This window comes from Pogona vitticeps, chromosome 4 (genome assembly GCF_051106095.1).
Source record: "Pogona vitticeps strain Pit_001003342236 chromosome 4, PviZW2.1, whole genome shotgun sequence".
In the NCBI taxonomy this organism is placed as follows: domain Eukaryota; kingdom Metazoa; phylum Chordata; class Lepidosauria; order Squamata; family Agamidae; genus Pogona; species Pogona vitticeps.
Genome location: NC_135786.1, coordinates 44,678,588 through 44,700,661, shown reverse-complemented (window position 1 = coordinate 44,700,661; position 22,074 = coordinate 44,678,588). Strand labels below are relative to the sequence as shown.

Sequence of the window (22,074 nt, the reverse complement as noted above, 5' to 3'; positions counted from 1 at the left end):
GAGATTCCATGCAGAGAGATTTCTCCGCATGACATGATTTCCCCCCCCCAAAAAAAAATTTCATGGGATACCTTGTGGCAATTCTCAGATGCTCCAAGGCATTTTTAATGTGCTGGTATGTGCAGGATTATTATAGAATTGCATCTTTCCTGTGCAAAATTTATTTAGAAAGGGTAGAAGAACTACTGAGCTGTAAAGTATTGTTATATTTCCTGTGCAAAAATAAGATTCACTGGAAAAAGTGTTGAGCTGCATGGACTCTGATACTTTCCTGGCCAGGTTTGTACAACACCCCTGCAGAGATTCATTCTTACTGAGACATGTATTTGCATACCACAGACTGTTTTAACTGAACACTTGTTAGACCAAGGACATATATAGATATAAGAGAAGAAATATCCTTGGCTCTCAAAGTGAGCCAAGACCACATAATTCAAATGTCACTTATAGATATGTATCCAAACATGTGTGCGTTCATATACAGTATGTACTCTGAGAGCATAACTGGTAACACAGTGTCACATCCAGCTTTGAGCGAGTATTCAGGCTATGTCATGGGCTGAAAGATGTTTGGATCTGGTGTAGGTTGCTTCTTCTTTACCTCAGCCTATCTCTGTTTGTTTTTCTGATTTCAAATCATAGCCAGTAGAGCAGTTTTGCTGGCAGATCACTCTGTTTTTAGATCTCTGAGACCACCTGGTAGAAGAGCATTTCTACTGGCAGCAGGTCTGTGTTTAATTCTTAAAATTGTGCCCAATCCTTAGAATTAATCCTAGCCCAATTTGGTCAGCACATCTTTCAGTTATGATTAACTGAATGTCAAGTGGAGCCATCTAAATTCAATGCAAAAAAATATGAAACACATAAACACAAAAGAGGACAAAGGTAGAAATCTGGATGACATTTGCAAATGCTAATTTAGACATATGGGGTAAATTTAGAATCAATGGTTAAATTTTTTAAAAAACAAACATATATGTGGAAAGTGCTGCGTGTACTATTCAGATCCTAACAGTTGATGAAAAACTGAGGCCTTGCCCACTCTTTCTATGTGGCCTAAATCCAACTATTTATTAGTCCCATTCTAGAGCAAATCTACTAAATCAGTAGGAAAGTGCACATTTATGTAAGTCCCTTTGATTTCCTGTGCATTCTATGGTTGGGATTAATACTTATATTTATCTCTGTATCTTTAAACCAGATTTAGGATGGAAGCTGTTCAATCAGGGACAACATCACGGTTTTAACACTGTTAATCCCAGCCAAGGGTAAGGAATTACATTCCTCTCCTTGCCAGAAAAAATGGCAAGGAATTTCCGATTGTTCTGACAGGGTTTTGTGGGCAAAAATCTGCCATAAAGGATTTTGTGGACAAAAATAGTCCCCCCCCCCCAAAAAAATCACAATTCGCACAATTCACATAATTGTACAAACTGTAACAATTGATCAAAATTAGGATGACTGCCTTTCAAAAGCTAAACAATAGATCGGTTGCTAGTATCTTTCTTAACAGAACTGCTATACATGTGTTCTCTGCTTCCTCTTTCTCTGTATATTTTGCTTCTCAAAGGACACTAGAGACATTTTATGCAAATTACAAAGACCATCAGAGGGAGTAAAGAGCTCTCTGTCCTGCTCTTGGCTGGAAGCTAGGAGGCTTCTAGGGCTTCAAAATTCCTTGTTGAAGTTCCCTATCCTGTCAAGATAGCCTAAATCAATGATGAGAAGGGATTATGTGAGTATTCTTTCCATCTGTGCTAAGGATGGACCTTTTCAAAGACTTTTGGAAACATTCTTGTCTCTGAGTATCTAATCATTGGGATCAACTTTTGTACCTTAATATCTTTCCAAGTTTTTTTCCTGCTGTTCCAGAGCAATCATCATACTCTCTCACCACATCACTACCTGACTTACCCTTCTACATCAACTAACTCAAAAGCTCACCGAAGAGGTGGAGCTAAATGAGTAGGAGATATTTCATGGCTCTTATCAGTACATCATTCTTGCCACAGCAGAGAGTTTTATTAAAATGGGAGGGTGAGGGGAACCACAAGTGTTTTGTTTTTGTTTTTTAAGATTTTAATCAGGAAAACAGAAGCATGGTTGGAGACAATCACTGGCTAGAAGTGATGCTCAAGTGAAGAGCAATGAAGAATTCACTTGAAAATTAAGCTTAATCCCTCTCTTCTCCCACCCGTGTTGTCCAGCAATCTTCTAGGCAGAAAGCATTACTCCCTCCAGGCAAGCATTTTTAGAGTGCAAGATACAGAAACAGCAAATGCCTGCTTCCTCTTCTCATATAGAGGAGCTAGAAAAACCTTAGTTGGTGTACCTCAAGCTTGTCTTCAGCCAGGCTTGGGTTACTGACAGTTTTTGAGCGATCATTCTTGTCTTCAAATATTAAAACTTTTTAAACTACATTTTAAATTACTTTCCAAGGGTTGGATGTGTGTGGAAATCTGTTAAAGCAAATATGCAAATTTAACACAAGAAATGCTGCAAAATGTTGTCACTGGAAAACTCTATGCACTTGCTGTTTTTTCTTGGGCATCTGATTTATAAATGCCTACACAACATGGATCCAGACTGTTCAAAAGACTGTGTTCTCACATCAAGTCTGCCTGGGTTTTAAGTTCATCAGAGGAGACATTTCTTTCAGTTCCGCTACCATCTGAAGCACTTTGGGAGTACACAGAAAGGCCTACCCAATGCCTAGTGTCCACTCCCAGATTCTAGCACTCCTTGTTTATGTAAGTTAGGTTCACCCCTTCTTTGTTGTCTGTCTGCTAGCAGGAAAAGATACTTTAATCCAGATAGTCATTGAGTATGAAACCTGGTCTCTGTTGATGGAGAGAGAGAGAGAGATTAGGATCATGGCATATGAGACCATAGGACCATGCCTTACCTGTTCAAATTTCAGTCAGAATTTCCCTGATAGGGAACACCTATCATTCCCAAAGAACATGGCTGAGGGTGAGGCATCATTGGAGTTCAAGTCCAACATATCATGAAGGCGGCCCCAAACTGAGAAAGCTTCACACAAATTATTTACTTGTTGTTTCCATTTTTATCCTTTGTCCCTTGTTTTATGCTCACAACAAACCTCTGAAACAATTTAGCTTGAGATGGTGACTAGATCAAGGCCACCTATGTTGAATGCGAATTTAAACTTGCAGTCTAATCATTGCAGGTACACTAGCATCCTCACTTTGTCTTCATTACATAGATTTGTAAGGAAGTTGATCTGTCAGTGATAATTAGCTAGACACAAAACCTCAATTCTTCTGTTTTCCATCAGCTTAGAACAAACAAGAGGAAATGATTGTGTGCCATCTTTTCTTTTTGTTGCCCCATGACTGAGTAAATCTGTCTCACTACTGGAGGGGGGAGGGATAGGAAAGAAGCAGCCAGCCAGAAAAATCTAAATATGCATTTCTTTAAAATGTCGAGAATGGTCAGAGATAAGTCTAACATGCATTTTGCAGATCTCCCTGCATTTTCTTGCTAAGCCATATACACTCATGTTTGACGATCACAAAATGTACTTATATTAGATAAATAACTTTCGTATTTCAGTGTTGCTGTGTAGATACGTTGTAGGAGGGAATGTAAGCTTTGCAAATCCTGTGGCAGTACCTGGTTGTGCAAGTCCAGACACAAAAGGGTTTGCGTGAGATGGTGAAATGAAATACACCTTTGAGACAGTGAGTGATGTCAACTACCCCAGGCTCTGCTTGGTGCCTGCTCTACAGCAAAGCTTATGCAAAGCATGTCATTTCTTGTTTGCTACTTGGACAAAGAAGGGAATTTAACTCTAAAGGTGCTTTTCTTTATCTTTTTTTCCCTCATGGAGGTTTAGGGATGGGCCGCTGCAGGAAAGCACAAGCATTTTTTTCAATAATGCAGATTGAGAGCTGCTTGGTCAGAGAGAAGACCTGAAGAATTGGAGACCAAATTTGAAAAGAAAAAAATATCTTCTGTTCATAATATGTGACAGAATCTATGTGGAGTGGCTTCCTCCTAGCCAGATTTACTTTATTAATGTTTACTCTGAGGAAAGTCTCACTGAGTTCAAAGGGACTTCCTCCAAAGTAAATTTGCTTAGCATCAACTTTAGACCTAGTCTCTCTCTCTCTCTCTCTCTCTCTCTCTCTCTCTCTCTCTCTCTCTCTCTCTCTCTGTGTGTGTGTGTGTGTGTGTGTGTGTGTGTGTGTGTGTGTGTGTGTGTGTGTGTGTGTGTGTGTGTGTGTACACAACAGACTCTTATATTGCCACCCTCAAAATTACCGGTAGTTACTTTTCAGAGACATAAAATGCTTTAAACTCTATCAGGAAGAACAGGTCTGAATTCTGACTAATTAATGGAACATCAAACTGGAGTATTTGAAAACAAAATGGAAGATGTACTATGGAGGTGTGGTAGTTTCACAGCCTAGCAGCATGGAAAGTAGGATTCCATACTGACAGGAATTAGCATGTTATATCTTCTAAATTTTAAAAGGCAAGGAGGTACATATCATATTAAGGCCTCGTTTCATTTCTTATCTCATTAAATTGGCTATCACTTGTGGCACTAGGGTGTGATGTCCAAATACAGAAAGAGAAGAAAGAGGAGAACAAGCAAAGTATTCACATTGAACTTCTTTATATGTGCTTCTGTTTAATTTCCTGTTTTTCTGAAAAATATACATCTGCCATTTCAAAACAGATTTTTTCTGATATAGTTCAAATGTTTCCCAGTCACAAAACTGCATTCAAAAATTATCTTTTGGTGATATAGGTTTTGTGCTACTGAATCAACCATTATTTTATCTAGCCCAGTACTGTCTATACTGGCTGGCCCCTACTTTCCTGCATCAGAAAATAAGAGCATATCCAATGCATGACATGTCCCTAGCCCCATCTGAAGATCCCAGAAACTTTTACTGGATCGCTGTTTCATGTGTGGTGGATGATGCTATCCCTTGCCACTGTTTTCTGCTCAGTGTCTGCACATGCATTGGGAAAGACGTGCCATCTTGTCTTTCACTTCAGGCAGCAAAATATCTTGGGAGGGATTCAGTGTTAGACTACATGTTTTGTATGGGAAAGGTCTCAGGTTCAGTTTATGGCATCTCCTGGTAAAGATTTTAAAAATCCTTTTAATTTTTTTTTAAAGCCTGAAACTGTGCAGGGCCTCTGCCAACTACTATCAGGAATGCTAGGCTAGACAGCCTGATTCAGTGTGTGCTTCCACTACTACTACTACATTATATATAAAATGAACTAATCCATCAATAGAGGGCAGGCTACAGCATTAGACTTACACATAGCACCAACTTTGTGTCTGAACTACTTATTGAAGATCATATTGTGGGTGGCATAAAGTCAGACTGAGAGTGCAACTAGGAAGGACCAATTATCCTGATCTGGATTGGGTCTAGATCATACTAAACAGGGTCTCTTGGAACTGCAGTATGTCATTTGGGTTGATGTCCAGACTAGAGAAGGGGTATTTATATTCGTATCCCCACACAGGTGGACATAACTCACCTATCTGCTGCTCCCTCTAATCACTTCAGAGCACACGGCTGACTAGCCACTTGTCAGCCTGGCATGGAGGCTCATCTTCCCTCCTTCTGCTCTGGAGCAACTGGAAGGGAGCCCAGAGCCGGTGGCAGCAGTGGACAGGTGAGTGGACAGTCTGGCTCCAGTGGGCTGGACCCTCATTATGTCCACCTGTGTGGGGCTATTCGTATACAAATATGAATAACCCCATCTCTAGTCTTCACCAATCTTCTTTCCTATTAAAAGGAAAGAAAAAATGAAATGAAAATCTCCCTGTCATCTCCTCCATGCTTTGCTTTAGTTACTTAATGTTCTCAAGAAATGGAAAGCCAGGGAAACAAAGGTTTCCATTTCTTTCTTTTGTCGCTAACTAACGCAATGCATCAGTGACGTACTGAAAAGACTTAAAAAAATCTTTGAAAGCATTGCTGATGCATTAGCAACAATTTTTTTGAAATGCAAAACTTCCTCTCCCTTTGCTTCCACAGGGGAGTTGGAAGGAAGCTTTTAATTCCTCAAGATCATTTAATGGCTTAAAAAAACAGATAGCTTAAGCCATCCTCCTTGCTTTGATCCTAACTATTTTGGTTATGTGCCACATTTGTGATTGCTGTCCTACCAGCACAAAAGAAGAAGAGGAGGAGGAGGAGGAGGAGATAGAGGAAGAGGAAGAGGAGGAAGAAGAGGAAGAAAAGGAAGAACTTCATCAGTTGCCCGTGACAAGGACCTAAAAAGTTGTGGGTAGGCATGATGGGCTAGTTCACAATAGCATGAACACGAGTGAACCAGCCTGTCTGCAACCAAGACCAAACTGCAGACAAATGCCCATCTACTTGCACTCTAACATTTTAATGACTTTGAGAGGCTTTAACCTGGAGCATTGGAATGTGGATGCCTTAGAGAACATGGATACAGAAGAGCTGAGTACTGAAGGCATTAGAGAAATACATGGGTGCTGTATTATGTGCAAATCATAGAAAATCCATGCTTTAAGCTAAGGAATGCCTGTCACCAAAAAGGACAGAGTACAAGAAAACCTTGTCTTCATTGCCACAGATGTAACAATATAAATATGGCATCATCCATTGCAAAAAAATAATAATAGAAAACATGGCAACATGAATTTGAACCAGAGGTATTGCCTGTAATTCATGCACAGAAAGCTGCAGTGATACAAAGTGGTAATGTTCTGGAGTAAAGGAATTGTTGAGGGGATGGGAATGAATGTAATTATAGTCAAGTGTTGACAGAGAAAGCTGAAGCCAAGGGGAAAGGGGGGAAATCCTAAATTTATCATGTCAGACAAAAACCAAATGCAAAAGATGAATCGAAGGAGAATTAAAATATGAAGAAGAAGAAGAAGATGATGATGATGATGATGATGATGATGATGATGATCATCCACAGCTGTAACATATAATCAAAAGAAAAGGACTGTCTCTAAAAAAATCTTTCCAGGAAAAAGTTACCGGTATGTATCTAACAAAGTTTATTTCAAACATTGAATGGTAGTTGCCAGTTCTATAGAAATAGCTGCTTTATTGTTGTAGAAAAGCTCACTTGTTACACATGCTTCCAAAACATTGTCAATTGCCCAAGAAAATGATGTTGAAATAGAACTGTTGGAAAAAGCATTTGGATGTTGCAGGACATCAAACAACAATAAGAAAGTAGGCTCTGGGGAAGTTGATATTGCTCTACACCTCATGATGACTCATTTGCCAATTTCTCAGAACCAAATTGAATGGATTTCAAATTGTTACTACAAATGGTAGTGTAGTGTAAATGTTAAAAATATCATTTTGCAGAGATAGCCAGATAGAGTAGAAACGGCAAACAATATCATTGCTTATTTGTACTGCAGATTGAAACTGAGCATACATGATGGGTGCATTAGTTGGATGCATTAATTTTTTTTTTAAAAAAAGCCTGAATCATCATGCCACAAGATCTTTGGGGGGGGGGGAATATGCACTCTAGTCTCTCAGGCCAAATTAGACATGACATGATTCTCATTAACACTACACAAATGATGTGCCAAATCCTGATCGAAATTAGGCCAATCTGGACCATTTTTGGTTAAGTTTTAAAGTGGATTGGGTGGGTCCAGGTCAATTTACCATTAAATCTTTATAAGTGTGAAGCCTTTTGGGTGGATTTCGTGATTCAGACATGAAAAGAAAGACAGATAGTGTATCATAAGTGTTGAGAAACAGCACTTTATAAGTAAAATATCAGGGTAGTGTGATATGGAGTGGGAGGAAGAGAACTGCATCACAGAATATATCTAACTACTTAGCTATAAGTAAAGGAAAAGGTTTCCCTTGACAATTTGTCTAGTCGTGTCTGACTCTAGAGAGCAGTGCTCATCCCCATTTCCAAGCCATGGAGCCAATGTTTGTCCGTAGACAGTTTCCGTGGTCACGTGGCCAGTGCGACTAGACATGGAACGGTGTTACCTTCCCACTATGGTAGTACCTATTTTATCTATTCGCATTTTACATGCTTTTGAACTGCTAGGTTGGCAGGAGCTGTGACAAGCGACAGGAGCTCACTCCAACATGTGGATTTGAACTGCTGATCTTTTGACCTTGCAGCCCAGAGGCTTTTGCAGTTTAACCCGCAGCACCAGAACGTCCCTGCTGTGCCATCACATCCCCATGTGACTTAGCTATACATACCCTATAAATCAGTATTGTGTGTGTAATGTGCCATCATGTCAGACCTCACTTACAGTGACCCAAAAAGTTATTTTACAGTAAATGAGATATTTAAAGAATTGTTTTACTAGTTCCACCTCCTTGGTGAGTTTCCAAGACTGAGCAAGTATTCAAACCCAGGTCTCTTAGGCTTGCATCTGCACATTTGGGAAAACCTGAATAGAAGTCACAGCAACTTCAATTGCTGCACATAACACAAGTCTTGGTGGGATTTTTAAAATGATGCTAATGCATATTTTTGAAAATCACACTGGGCTTCCATTATTGGCTGGCCAATCTTAGGAAGCTTTGCAGCTACTGGCAGCACTGGGCTCAGGAGAGCAGAACCTTCACCTGTTTAACACACAACAGAAAGAGAGTTGCTTGAACTGCCACCACCCCCCGAAAGAACAGTGTCACTTCCTGGCCACTGTAGGCGACTTTTTGGCTAACTCAGCAGTGGCCAGTTTGTGATAGCTGTGGGCAGTTCCGGCAGCTCTTTGTTCACCCTTAGTCAAGCGGGCAAGCTGCTGCCTTAACCCTGGGCTGTCAGTAGCAGTGGGTAGCCTCTCAGCACTGGCAGGCCATATTTGGCTGCTCCACATCCTGTTAATGCAAGGAAGCACATAAAAATAGGACATGTAAAACCAGTGGTTTTGTGTCTCTTTACAGATATTCCAGAATAAAAAAGTTTATTGTAGGTTATCTGAAATGTGTAGTCCCTCCTCACGTTCACCAGTCTGTCAACTAGAAGTTATAGTGATTCTCCAAGAAAATTACTTATCCATGAATATGCAAAATAATTATTTTGCAAATTGCTGAAGACAGAAACAGACTATTAGTGGAATGAGTGGAATTTCATATTTTTGTGTATTTTTTGGTTGTTCCTGTAACATAGTAACATAGGTTACACTTGTTTTGCATAGTGAACACATGAAATGTGAACAACATATGTGTATCATACCTATTTTCATGTATTCATTATATCACAGTCAGGGTCATATAGTGGCCAAAATTCTATTGATTAGTGTAGTCACTTGCAATAGAGTAGACAAATTGAATCAATGGGGATTTGGTGAGTCAATTCCCCCACAAGTGTCATTTATTTAAATGGGCCTAGTCTAACTGTGACTTCCTCTGCTAACATTAAGCCACAGTTAGAGGAGGCCAATTTGAACCAATGGTACATATGGAAGAGTTGACTCACCAAATCCCTGTTGATTCAGTGCATCTAATCTGGTGTCATTTACTATGCTAAGCAGTAGGATTTGGGCCAAAATCTATTTAAGATTTGTATGCATTCAGTAGTTACCTATTTTTGATATGTTTGTTTGAAGAGCTCCTTATATTCTGCGAATTGTGAGAAGGAATAATTTATAGATATTTTCCATTACTTCAGGCATGACCAAGCAATGATTTTTTTCCAGATCATTGTTTAAGACTGCAATCCTAAAGTGCAATTACTACGAAGCAAATTTAATTGGACTGTTAGAACTTTTGCATGCTGATGATTGTGCCTATCTTCAAGTGGGAAATTATCCAAACACTAAAAAGAAATGAGTTATAATTCATACAAACTGTACTCCAAATCTAAATGAATGAGCTGCACAGACTGATTTGATCCATACTTTAGATTACATTATTTTGCACATCTGGGGCGGACTAGTGTGTTACATCTGCAAAGGTGGGTTCCCAAACCTGTGATGCAATGCTGAGATAATGCAATACAGGCATGAGACATGGGCAGATGATGTCTGGAAGGGAAGAAAGGAGTTGCTTAACTTTTCCTCCCAATCTCTTCATGTAAGCATTCCTCTTTTCATTGCTAAAACAGGTTAAGAGGAGATTTGTGGGGAACAATTAACAAGTAGGGGTAAGAATTATGCATGCCTACCCACACATTTGAGCTGTCTATGGCATCTGGAATTTATATTTATTATAAGTCTCTTTTTGGAGGGGCTGAGTCTTATTTCTGACAGATCTCAAACTCTTATTCTGTGCTTTGAAGCATATTTGAAGGCCAACATGGGTGAACTGAAATTTTCTTCCCCCAACTTAGAAGGAAGATGGATACACACATACTGTATCTAGAGTGATGTTCATGATGGAAAATATTGGCCTCCGCCCATCAGTGGGCTTCTGCTGGTTAAATGGGAGGCTACAAAATGATCACAATGTGATAATTCCTGTCCCTGTTGAATCCTCCTCCCTCTGTGACCCCCAAACCATTTCTACAAAACCTCCCAGAGCCAGTTTTCAAGCGATGTGGAGGGCTGAGAAGGGAGCAGGGAGGGAAAGGGAAGTTCCTTTGTGCTGGTACCTGAGTGCCAGAGCAACATTAAATTTGAACCAGAATGAGTACATTTGTACATCCTTGTATATTCCTCTTGCCCAGCACACACATAGCATTAGCTACCTACACACAACACAGAGATTACAAGAAAAGTCCAGGTTTTGGAACACCGTCTTTGGTTTTTACTCTGTAGCCCTATCCTCAGTTGAATGCAGCTTCCTTTGATCAAAATGGGACATTTTCTAAGATGTATATGGTGTACTATTAACATTTCCACTACAAAGTAGATTACTGTAATTGACTGGAAGTAGTTTGAAATTTGCCAGAAAGTCAAGTTCATTCCCTGTTTAGAAGTGTGTTACTTTAGAATAACTCCATGTATTTGCTCTTTGTTTAGATACTTTATGTTCAAGACAGTTTTAACAGACAAGTTGGGACAACTTGAAGCTGAATGAAGCTGAAAGACAGACCATTCCCAAAGGTGTGCCTTCTACTGGCATTGGAATCACAACGTGGCAAAGCCTGCATGTGTCTTCATGTCTTCAGAAGGCAAAATGCTTGGTATATTAACAGCTGCACTCAAAATTGCTGCTAGACAGTCAAAAGCAATGTTACTGCAAACGTGTGTTATAGCATGCTCGAACACATTATGAAATACATACATACATACATACATACATACATACATACATACATACATACATACATACATACATACATACATACATACATACATACATACATATTTTTATTACAGTCCTTAGATCAATTAAACAAAAACTATTACACTTTCAACCTTTCCAGAATAAAAGCATAACAGAATTACCACTTAGTTTAAAATCCATTTAAAATCAATAATTTAAAACCATTTAAAATCTACACATCTAAAATTTGCCTACACTTTGATTTCTGGAATCTAAATATCACCATGTAGAAACTTGCAACGTGACAGGTAATCTTAGGTCTTTATCTGAGAGAAGAAACTGGAGTCTACTTTTTTCTGTATGACCTAGGATTTTTTTCATCGGTGGAAGAATAATCTGGTTACATGCAATATCATAGTGGGGACAGGTAAAAAACATGTGAAGTGAACATTTACAGAGTGGTTTGCCACTTTGGGAGCTGAAGGAAATGGCCAATGGAACGTTGGCCTCTGACCAGTTCCCATTCAGAGTCAAAAAGAACCAGGGGAAATTCCAGTGTAGAAGTGATGTAACTGGGGGATTAAGGAAAAGGTCACCCAGGCTGCAAAAAAAGAGTCAAATGTGTTTTCCTCTATTCCTTGCTTCTTGTCAATAAAGCATTTTGATTACTATTTTCCTTATAGAAGAAGGTACTTTGATTTACATTATTATTATTATTATTATTATTATTATTATTATTATTATTATTATTATTATTATTATTATTATTATTAGTAGTAGTAGTAGTAGTAGTAGTAGTAGTAGTAGTAGTAGTAGTAGTAGTAGTAGTAATAGTAATAGTAATAGTAATAGTAATAGTAGTAGTTTTATTTATATGCCGCATTCCTACCAACAAGGGACTCGAGGCAGCTCACAACATTAAAATTCACGCAATTTAAAAAATAAATTAAACAATATATGATTTAAAATACAATTAAAACATTAAAACATTAAGATTAAAATTATCTGCTAAAATGGGGTTCAGGGCAAGTTTCTGTATGTATTGTAATCCATAACATGCCCATGGATGCCTGTGGATTGCTAGAAACTATGCTGCATAATTCCAGCCACTTTTCTTGGAGATTATGTTTTGTCCAGAAATGAAGAAAAATCTCTAGAAAAAAAAAAGCATTTGTTTAATTTTTCCTGTCCTGCAGTTCTTTAGCCACCTAGGGCTGATGATAGAATTATTTCCTTCTTTGTGTGAATTGTGAGCCAATGTATACTCACCTGAGGGCCAGTCCCATTGCATTCAGTAGGGCTTGCCTTTAAGTAAACATACACAAGATTTCATTGCATGGTTATCAAAGTTACACCCCAACTTTCCCCCCCCCAAAAAAAAAAAACCCAAGGTAGATAACACACCAAAACCATTGAAATTTTAACTATCATCTTTAACATTCCAAAAATAACATCCAACCAAACGAAAAGATCAAACACTAGGAGGTTTTTGGTTGTTCCCCCTCCCCGTATGTCATTAAGGTTTGGATATCAGATTTCACTGAAATTTCTTAATAGGGTTTTTAAAAAATGATGAGTGCTAAGAAAAATGGGAGAAGGCAGGGCAGGGTGTAAGTTCGCTAAAGGGCAAACTCTTGTGGTTTGCTATGCATGCAAATGTTGCAATTTCATGAGTGCCTAAGGTGGTGAGGGGGTGTCTTTCCTTATGACTCAGAAGGTATGCTGGGATCCAGGTCCAGATGAGTTGTACAATTTGCATCTGCTGGCAACAAATGAAAGGCACTGAAAGGCAAACGAAACAGTTCTGGGCAATGAAGTCCGATGAAACAAACACTTTCAAAACCAGTTACTATCAGTGTCTAACAGTCCCTCTTTTTGCTACAGTTCATTGGAGTGGAAAAACATTTTCACCATTGTGAAATATGAGGGAAAAGCCATGAAGGGCCATTGAAGATAAGCAGCACATGTGGGGCAGGGGGAAGTGTCTCAAAGAGCCTCTGCCTTAACAATGGCTGACATATTTCTCAAGATACAGTTTCCTTCATTAGGGACTACTGATAAAGATTTAGTGCATTCTGTCTTAAATGCTAGTAGACCACATGAAATAATTAGCAGTTACCCCTAACAAGGGAAACAGCAAATTCTGTAATGCAGACAAGCATTTTCTCTCTTGGTTTTACTGCCAGGATGAAATACCACATAACTCTTGTGACAAATTTCCATGCCAACATGTGTAAAAGGGTGCAAGATAAATGTCCTAAGAGGAAGAGTGAGGGTGTCACTGTTGAGGTGAGTAGGCCAAGACTCATCCAGATTCACTGGATGTGAAAGTGTGTAGACAAGAATGGACATTCAAATCAAAATGCCATCTGTCAACATAGCCACCTAGTCCATGACGTCCAACTAGCCATCCCCCAAAGGTGAACAAGGGTGAGACACAGGTGAACAAGGTGAGAATGGTCTTTTGCAATGAGATACCAGGGCTGAAATACAAAATGATCACCTCTTGCCATTCCAGATTTAGGCTGTGATTACATTTGCAAATGCTGTGGTATTTGGTATGAGTGTAACATGGGTATGTGAGGCAACTGAGAAATTTGTGGAACATGGAACCTGAAATCCATTTGGAACATTCAAGGCTTCTTTGTGAATGCCTGGGAAAAGCTGGCTGAGAAAGCAGTATTGGTTAAAAACAATGGGGAAAGTGATACCTTCAACTGATTTCCTGTCTAAGTGGAAACTCCCACATTATCTCTTGTCATAAAAGCCAATCTGCCTCCTTCTCTGGAGTCATGCAAAATTAAACCAGGATTACAGCTGTATGAAAGGAAGAGGGGAAGAAGGTGCTTTTTTGACTTGGTTAACATGAAAGGAAATTAAGATGTTAAGACAGATCTGGAATAAGCATTTAATGTTTAAAAGAGACACAGAAAACTAATTTGTCAACTTAGCCTGGACTATCTCAAAGGAAAGAGGGCTTCCATGATGCCTATAGCATGTCTAATTACACAGACCCTGTATGACAACGTGTGAGTATCAGATAGATCAGTTTAGCTTTGCTATTTTCTGGAGTGGCTTCTTTGTGGCTTAAATTTTGTCTCAGAATCTGTATTTAACTTCTAGGAAATTTGAAACTTTCTTGTAACTTTGTGGAACCTTTCGTCTTTTTCCCTTTTTATTCTTTATCCTTTTCTTTCTTTTAATGAAATATACAAATTTCTTCAGTCAACTGTCTACATTTTTGGACTTGGAAGGTTTGTGGTACTTTTGGTACTTGTTTGGGTGTGGTAGTAGCTCTCTACTCTTGCAAGGTAGGCAAAAGTACGTAAACTTGTGGATTTTTCTGGATTCCCTACAGACAATGCCAGATCTGAGTAGAATGGTACAATTCCAGTCAGGTTCCACAGCCTTCACATCTGACTCCTCCCTGTGCTCACCTACCCCAAGACAGGCAAAGAGGTTGTGTGGTTGAGTGGCTATAGAGAGGGACTCTGACTGGGTAACCACCACAGAATGAATTCACCTTTTTTTTTTCACTGACCATATGATCACATGGCCAATTCAAATCAGTTTGGTCCTTCTTGGTTCTGATGCAGAGTTTTCTGTACCACAGGGGGCTTCTATTTTTTTCAAGTCATAATGATTCAAATGGTTTTTTCCTTGTATGATCAGCAGTTTCATTCTCCAAAAGGATGCAGGTCATGACTATGAGTGGTTAGGTCATCTCTGCATAGACAAAAAAAAGAGAGATAACAATTGATATGAAATAAAAACAACTCCAGCAAACTACAACATATTACTGTATTTCTACAATATGTATCTATATGTTTATACATTATCGAGTACTTTGAAAAACTGTCCCTTTTCTCTAATGCTGTGCAACACTTTGAAAACCTCACCAGCTTTACAATTAACTAAAACAATCAACAGTCACAATTTGATCATCTAACGCAGTGGTCCCCAACCTTTTTGACACTGTTGAGGGGGGGGATGGAATCCGTCCATGGGGGGGGACACCCTGTGTTCATGCACATGTGCAAAGGGTTGGTGCTTGTTTGTGCAGGCGCACACACACTTGCATGCAAACATGAAGGAGCAGGAGTGGTCGCACAGCACGTGCACACACTTGCACGCATGTGCAAATGGGTGCCAATGCTCACAGTGCGTGCGCACAGACATGCATGTGCGAAGGGGCTGTGCAGGTGGGTGTGGGGGGGAGTGCATGCAGGGGGGTGAAGATCTGTGTCTGCAGCCCAGGACCAGGGCTTGGGGATCCCTGATCTAATCCAAACTGAAGTGTAAACTAGGACGTGGATTAAGGTGCAGCTGCCAATTAAGACACAGTGTAGTAGCAGCCTTAGACTGATAGCCAAATCTTATTTTAACACTTCTTTATACCTAAAGCAACAGATTAGCAAATGAGACCCAGGACAGGAATTGGTAAAAGGCTGCAAATGGTATCTTGTAATTTGTGCTGACTGTTTGTTTGCCCTTCAGTTTGTGCTATGTCACAATCCACCAATACAGGAAAACCCTGTCCGTGTGTGTGTGTGTGTGTGTGTGTGTGTGTGTGTGTGCATGTAAAAGTGTGTGTATACATGTGTCTTTCCTCTTCAGAGTAGTGCCACTGGAAGGCTCTACTGTGAATGTGCCCCTGGTTAAATATCATGTGGTTGAATATATCTGAACACAGTAATACCAGCCCATCATCATATACTGTACATTATAAGATCTAGATGGAATTGTGTAATTGGGAACAAAGAGAGAAAGCAAAAGTGGCAGTGGACTGAGGAAACAATCAAAATGTATAATGGAATGAGGTTTGGGGAAGTACCCCACAGATTCTCCTCATCATCCCAGAACTCTGACTTTCACATAGAAACTAAATGTCACAAAAATTAGCACTGTGCTAATGAACATACACACATCATTTTCTCTATTCACATTTCCCCCATTATTCAGTACAATTGGGTGCACTCCTGATTATCCCATGCTGTAGTCTGAGTGATTGATCCGTTCCCAAATACAGCTGTGGGTTGCATTCTCTGTTGTAACATTAAAAGTGGTGACAGAGAAACCCCTTCCTCTATTTTTGTCTTCTCTGTTTTGAAAAAAACATTTTCCTAACTGACACAGTACAATTCTAATACATTTGGTACCTAACTTGTATCTAGTGTAGCACTGACACATTGTAAAGGGGGGGGGGAGAAGTCACCATGAACCATGAGCAAGAAACAAAACAAAACAAAAAGGGGGGGTCTCCATGACTCCTGAGCAAGAAAAGTTGGATGGGGTGCAGGGAAGGAGCATCAGTTATTGAAAGGGGGAGAAACTGGAGTGACCTGAAGTGCTGTCTGGATCTATTGCTCAAATAGATCACACTTTTAAGTGTGAACCAAATTGCTTCAACTTCCAATGTCTAGTCTTGCTCTATGTTTGTTATTGCATTAATGATTGTTTTCATTTTTAATATCTTTCTCTGTATTGTGTTAAACGGCTTGGATTTTAAGTCATTTCCCATTAGCTACTGGGAAAAGCTGGTAGAAAAGCAGAACAGAATTTTTTAAAATAAATAAACAATTCTTGCTCAACTGCATATTTTCCCTTGAAATCCACTCCTTTGATTTTCACACAGTCTATGGATGCTGTCATCTTCTATGTGTTTTTGTAGAAGTTGTAAAATACTTCTTAGCTGGCAATGTAGTCTATGATGGATGGATGGATGTATTGGAAAGTGTTAATTTCCCTGTTAACAAAGAAAATAATTGTCTGCTGATGAAATCCTGCACATATCACCATGGGGAAAAATAGGTTCTCAGGCATGTAATAGAATCTGTCTCCTTTATTGCTATGTGTCAACATATCACTTCCAAACTATGGTGATTCTATGATTCCCAAAAGATCCTATCATTCCAAAAGCCCTGCTCATGTTTAATGTAGACACAACTGGCCCAAGACATTTTGCTGCCTTAGGTCAAGGACAAGATGGCATACCTTTCATTATAGGTGGAAATGTGACTGGAATGTCAGCTAAACCTTACTTCAACCCTACTAGTGGGATAGCTTCCTCCACCAACAGAAGACAGCAGGCTAGATTATAGGGGAAGTAGAGCAGGGCATGTGGAATGTAGAGCATAGTCCTTTAAGAGGAAGAAATTGGCTCTAGGGATCTGGTGGAATAGCCTCAGAATCGCACTGCTGCCCCCAGGACATGTCACCAAAATGGCTGCCTAACTTTGCCTAATGTTAGGGTTGGGTCTGGTTATCTAGATTCATGGTTTTGGAAAAGGAACAAGGTCAAAAGTTACTACATGCAGTTTTGTAATAACGTTTTCTCAGTGTTCAAGTGAAACTGTTTTCTAGTGGAGAATATAGCTGGTGAGCAGCAAGTTATTATTCCTTTCTTCCATTTAGAGTCTGCCTTATAGACATGTAACACTTAAGACTGAGCCTCTGAGGCCTTAATATGAATGGAAGGAAGAAGTTTGAGTAGCCATTTTACCTTTCATAATGTTTAGGTGATGAGAGAAATTAAGCATACCAGCAATTTTCTTTTGGTATACCAATGGATAGACAGAAGCATAGAGCAACAGCTAGATGGATAGACAGAAATATAGCTACACAATGGATAGATATTAAAATCTGTAAATATACCTGGTCCCACATTGAATCAGGCATCCATAGGAAATAATATTTGCCTCACTCTGAAGGTGGATTAAAAAGTTCACCATAAGGAAGAGATGCTTCAGTGGAATATTACCTGTTAATGCCCACCATCCACCTCATCTTAGAGCAGGGCACAGAATCCAGTTTAAACATTTATGCTTGATCAGCTGGTTGACATGGTATATGGATTTCAAGCTTTTTTATGAATTAAGAACCAACAACCATTTGTGCCTGGAAATAGATCAGAGACTGAAATGGATGAATCCTGTGCCCAAATGGATTCTGACTTACTGCAACCCTTGCCAGGTTTTCTTAGGTATAAAGTACTCAGAAGCAGTTCTCCAGTCACTTCTTCTGAGGGAACTCTCAGACTGTATAGCTTGCCAAATAACACAAAGGTTGACTTTTCTCCTGGAGGGCACAGTGGGGAACCAAACTCCCACTCCTCACTCCACAGCCAAGTGTCCACCTCACTGATCTACAGTATCTGATACAGTTTTTCTAAAACTAGAAAGACAAACTCAATACAATTACAGTGGTGTCCCGCATGACAACGATAATCCATCCCGTGAAAATCGCTGTTTAGCAAAATCGTCGTCATGCGAAAACCCTTTCCCCATTGGAATGCATTGAAACCCAGTTTAATGTGTTCCAATGGGGAAAATACCTCATCATCCAGTGAAGATCGCCCATAGGGAAGCCATTTTGCGAGCGCCGATCAGCTGTAAAAATGGCTGCCCTGTGAAGCATGGGTCTGGAAAACACAGGGCAGCCATTTTGTGAAGCTGAAAAAAAAATCATCATTTTGCGAACAAATGGTTCGCGAAGAATGGACCTAATTGATGTCCAGCAAAAATACCCCATTAGAATGACTGTTTTGCGAATCGCTATAGCAATCGCAAAAAGTCATCGTAATGCGGATTCGTCATTCAGTAGGGTCATCATTTAGTGAGGTACAACTGTATATCCACAGCTAGTAAGCATGCTGCTAAGGTTTTCATTGACTATAGTTTCTGAACAGTCTTTGAGATGGTCATACATATAACACATTGTAATAGTTTAAGATGAAGAATGGGTAACTGTGGGAAGTCTTTATCTTTTGTGTCTTGAAGGAGTCACAGTCGATAATATATAAGTTCTTCTGCAACCATTGGTCTTCTGTGCTTGATGTACTTGTTCAATTTTAAAAACGTGCACTAATGTAACCTCTACTTGCACATGCCACTTCAGTCATCCTCTGAAGAAATCATAACGTGCATACCTAACAATGTGCATAACTAACAATGGCTTTTTAATGTAGCTGAGCATTGTATATTCTTATTTACTCATCACAGGCAAGAATCCAATTGAAAAAGAAAAGTTGGAGTAATTCCATCAGGATAAGTTATGATGTGATTTGCTAAAAGTAAAGAACCCAGTGTCAGTATTTGCTCTTGGTCACTGAGTCACAGAATTGGTATATAACAGCAATAGCTATTCCTGACTTCTTAACCAGTGGCAGTGTACAGCTGAGATTTACACCAGTAGAATTCTGCTGGCAAGCAGAACTAACGTGATTCTAGTCTGGCCATTATCTTCCAGGCAACTATAGCCCTCCAATTCTATTTGGCCTACAGTTCCTAGCAAGCTTAATCTAGCGCAACCAATGGAGAGGCATTAGAAGAGTTCCAATCCAGTAACATCTGGTGCCCATAACTGCCCACTCCCCACTCTAAAGGGAAAATAAAGTAGGAGGGAATTTACACAGTAGTCCAAGGTACTTCATCTCTACTCTTAGTGTCGAGGAAGACAAGTCCCAAAACAAAGCCCCCAAAGCATCTCACAACTTAGTGCAAACCAACAACACAAAACCAGAAAATCTACCCAGAAGTAAGCTGTATTCCATGCTGTCCTTTTGTCCTCATCTTTTTTTACATTTATTATCTTCTGATTTTAACTCTGTGCCTTTCCTATAATCCTTGATGCAGTAGCCCCACTTAGTTACAACTTGGCTATTTTGTACTGCATTGTTCTTTGCCCCCTGGCTCCTGGGGTTTTGCTGCACTCCTGTGCTAATGTGGGGAGTCTGAGGAAGGTGCTCATATCTCTAGGATACTGAAGCCATTCAGTGTGGCTATGCTTCCTCCCTGAAGACTAGGCAGGTATAGAAGTGAGCCTCTCTGTGCATTGTTCTTTGTATCGCCTCACCACCACCACTTTTCTCTCCTTAACCACCCTCCTGGGCACATGTTTGAATCTAGGTGAAGAGTTACATACACTAAATTATAGCCCTAAATTGTGTACAAGGCTCCTTTAAATGGCATTGTACCTTTGTTCACATGTACCTTTAAAAAGAAAGGGTATGTGTGATGCACTTACGTGCACACAATAGTTATTATGTATGTAGACACGTGCCTTGGGTCCTTTGAAGGAGAAAGGCAGGGAATAAATAAATAAATAAATAAATAAATAAATAAATAAATAAATAAATAAAATCCCCCCCCTGCCCCGTGTATGAGCTGAATCTGAATGATATCATGGGAACTTACCTTACATAGAAACCAAAAATGAAAAATCAAAATTGTGTGTGAGGACCAGAAGCGTGGGGAATGATTCTTTAAATAATTAAACATGACCATCCTGGCTTATCTTTAATTAATGACAAAGTAAAATCCAAGCACCTAGAGAGCCTCGAGATATTGTTCTACAATTTTATTACAACCTGTCTTTAATTGTTTTATTTGGAAATTATTTATCTCCCTTCGTTTGGAGAATCTCTTCTGAGACCCTTTACACAAGCACTGCAACCAGTAGCTCCTGAAGCCCTGTTAACCCTTGAGATGTTTGGGAATTGCTCTGCACATTACGTTTCAGAATTAAACAACAGGCTCTTGTGTTCCTGAATAGAACTTATATTGCTATTTGGTTCTTGTGAGACAGGAGCTATGAAAATAGGCAAGTACTTGCCCCAACACCCCAAACATACAGGAAACTGAAAGGTCATACTAGGACTGAGTATGAAGCAGAGAGAATCTCCACTGTCAATCTTAAAAGAAGACATTTGTGTTTGATGAATCATAGCATATGTTTGACATCCATAGCAACTGGGCTTGGCAACTGTGCGGGAGAACTAAGTATATTTCAATTTCTTTACTACACAGCAAATTAAAAAGAATGCCATAGTTAAACTGGTAGATTCATCCACATTTGCCATCCTATAAATACTGGTGAGACATGTACTGCTTCTGTGATGCGTCATTTAAAGTCCTTTTTTACTCACCTTGGGTCAAGATCCAGCAAGTTTGAAGTCTGCACTCTCTGACTTAGAGAACTATGTTGAAGCAAGGCCACTGGCTGCATGGAAAAGAAAAGTATAAAGGGTACAGGTTATAGCTTGCAGTTCTAATTGGAATGCCAGGAGAAGATTAGTCATAGCACTTTGTTAAGAACAGCTAGTGAACACCCTTTTGATACAGCATTGTTTTTATGGGCCCTAAACCTAAGATTCAGGACATAAAACTTCCTCACCTTATCATAAACAGACTAGCTCCATGGTTTAGGTATCTGGATGCAGAGAGAGAGGTTGGGAGTTCACTTTCCCACTGTGCCTCCTGCAAGTAGATCCAGCCTTTGATATCCTTGGCAAGATATACACTCCCAGGACACCTCCAGAAGAAGGGAACAGTAAACCACTTGTGTGTATTTTGTACCTAGAAAATCCTGGAAAGGGTCTTCATCACCCTAAGTCAGAACTGGCTTGACAGTACAAAACCATTAGTGGTGCCTCGCTTAATGAGGATAATCCGTTCCAGCAAAATCGCTGTAGAGCGAAATCCTCATTAAGCGAAATACAAAATCCCATTGAAACACATTGAAAACTCATTCAATTCATTCCAATGGGCTAAAAACTCACCGTCCAGCGAAGATCCTCCATAGGGGCGGCCATTTTCGGTGCCTGTAAAATGAGGAATCCGTCCAAAAACACAGTGGGGAGCCATTTTACACAGCAGGTGGCCATTTTGAAGCTGCTGATCAGTTGTTTTAAAAATATTGTCTAGCGAAAAATCGGTTCCCAAAGCAGGGAACCGATCGTCAGGAAGCGAATTTTGCCTATTAAAACATTGTTTTGCATTCGCAAAAGCGATTGCAAAACAGTCATCGTATAGCGGTTTAGTTGTTTAACAAGGCAATCATTAAGTGTATTATTAAACAGACTACACCAATATGTTGTGGACAATGTGATTCA

At 39.6% G+C, this 22,074-nt stretch overlaps 1 long non-coding RNA gene across 1 annotated transcript; it reads right to left on the bottom strand.

The window, feature by feature from the left end:
• Positions 1–6,492: 6,492 nt before the first annotated feature.
• Positions 6,493–21,184, bottom strand: LOC110072380 (uncharacterized). The gene is made up of 4 exons (XR_002299380.3): positions 21,109–21,184; positions 16,776–16,929; positions 12,453–14,909; positions 6,493–12,336 (listed from the first exon to the last, which is right to left on the bottom strand). It is a non-coding gene; the product is annotated as an uncharacterized LOC110072380 (long non-coding RNA).
• Positions 21,185–22,074: the final 890 nt, after the last annotated feature.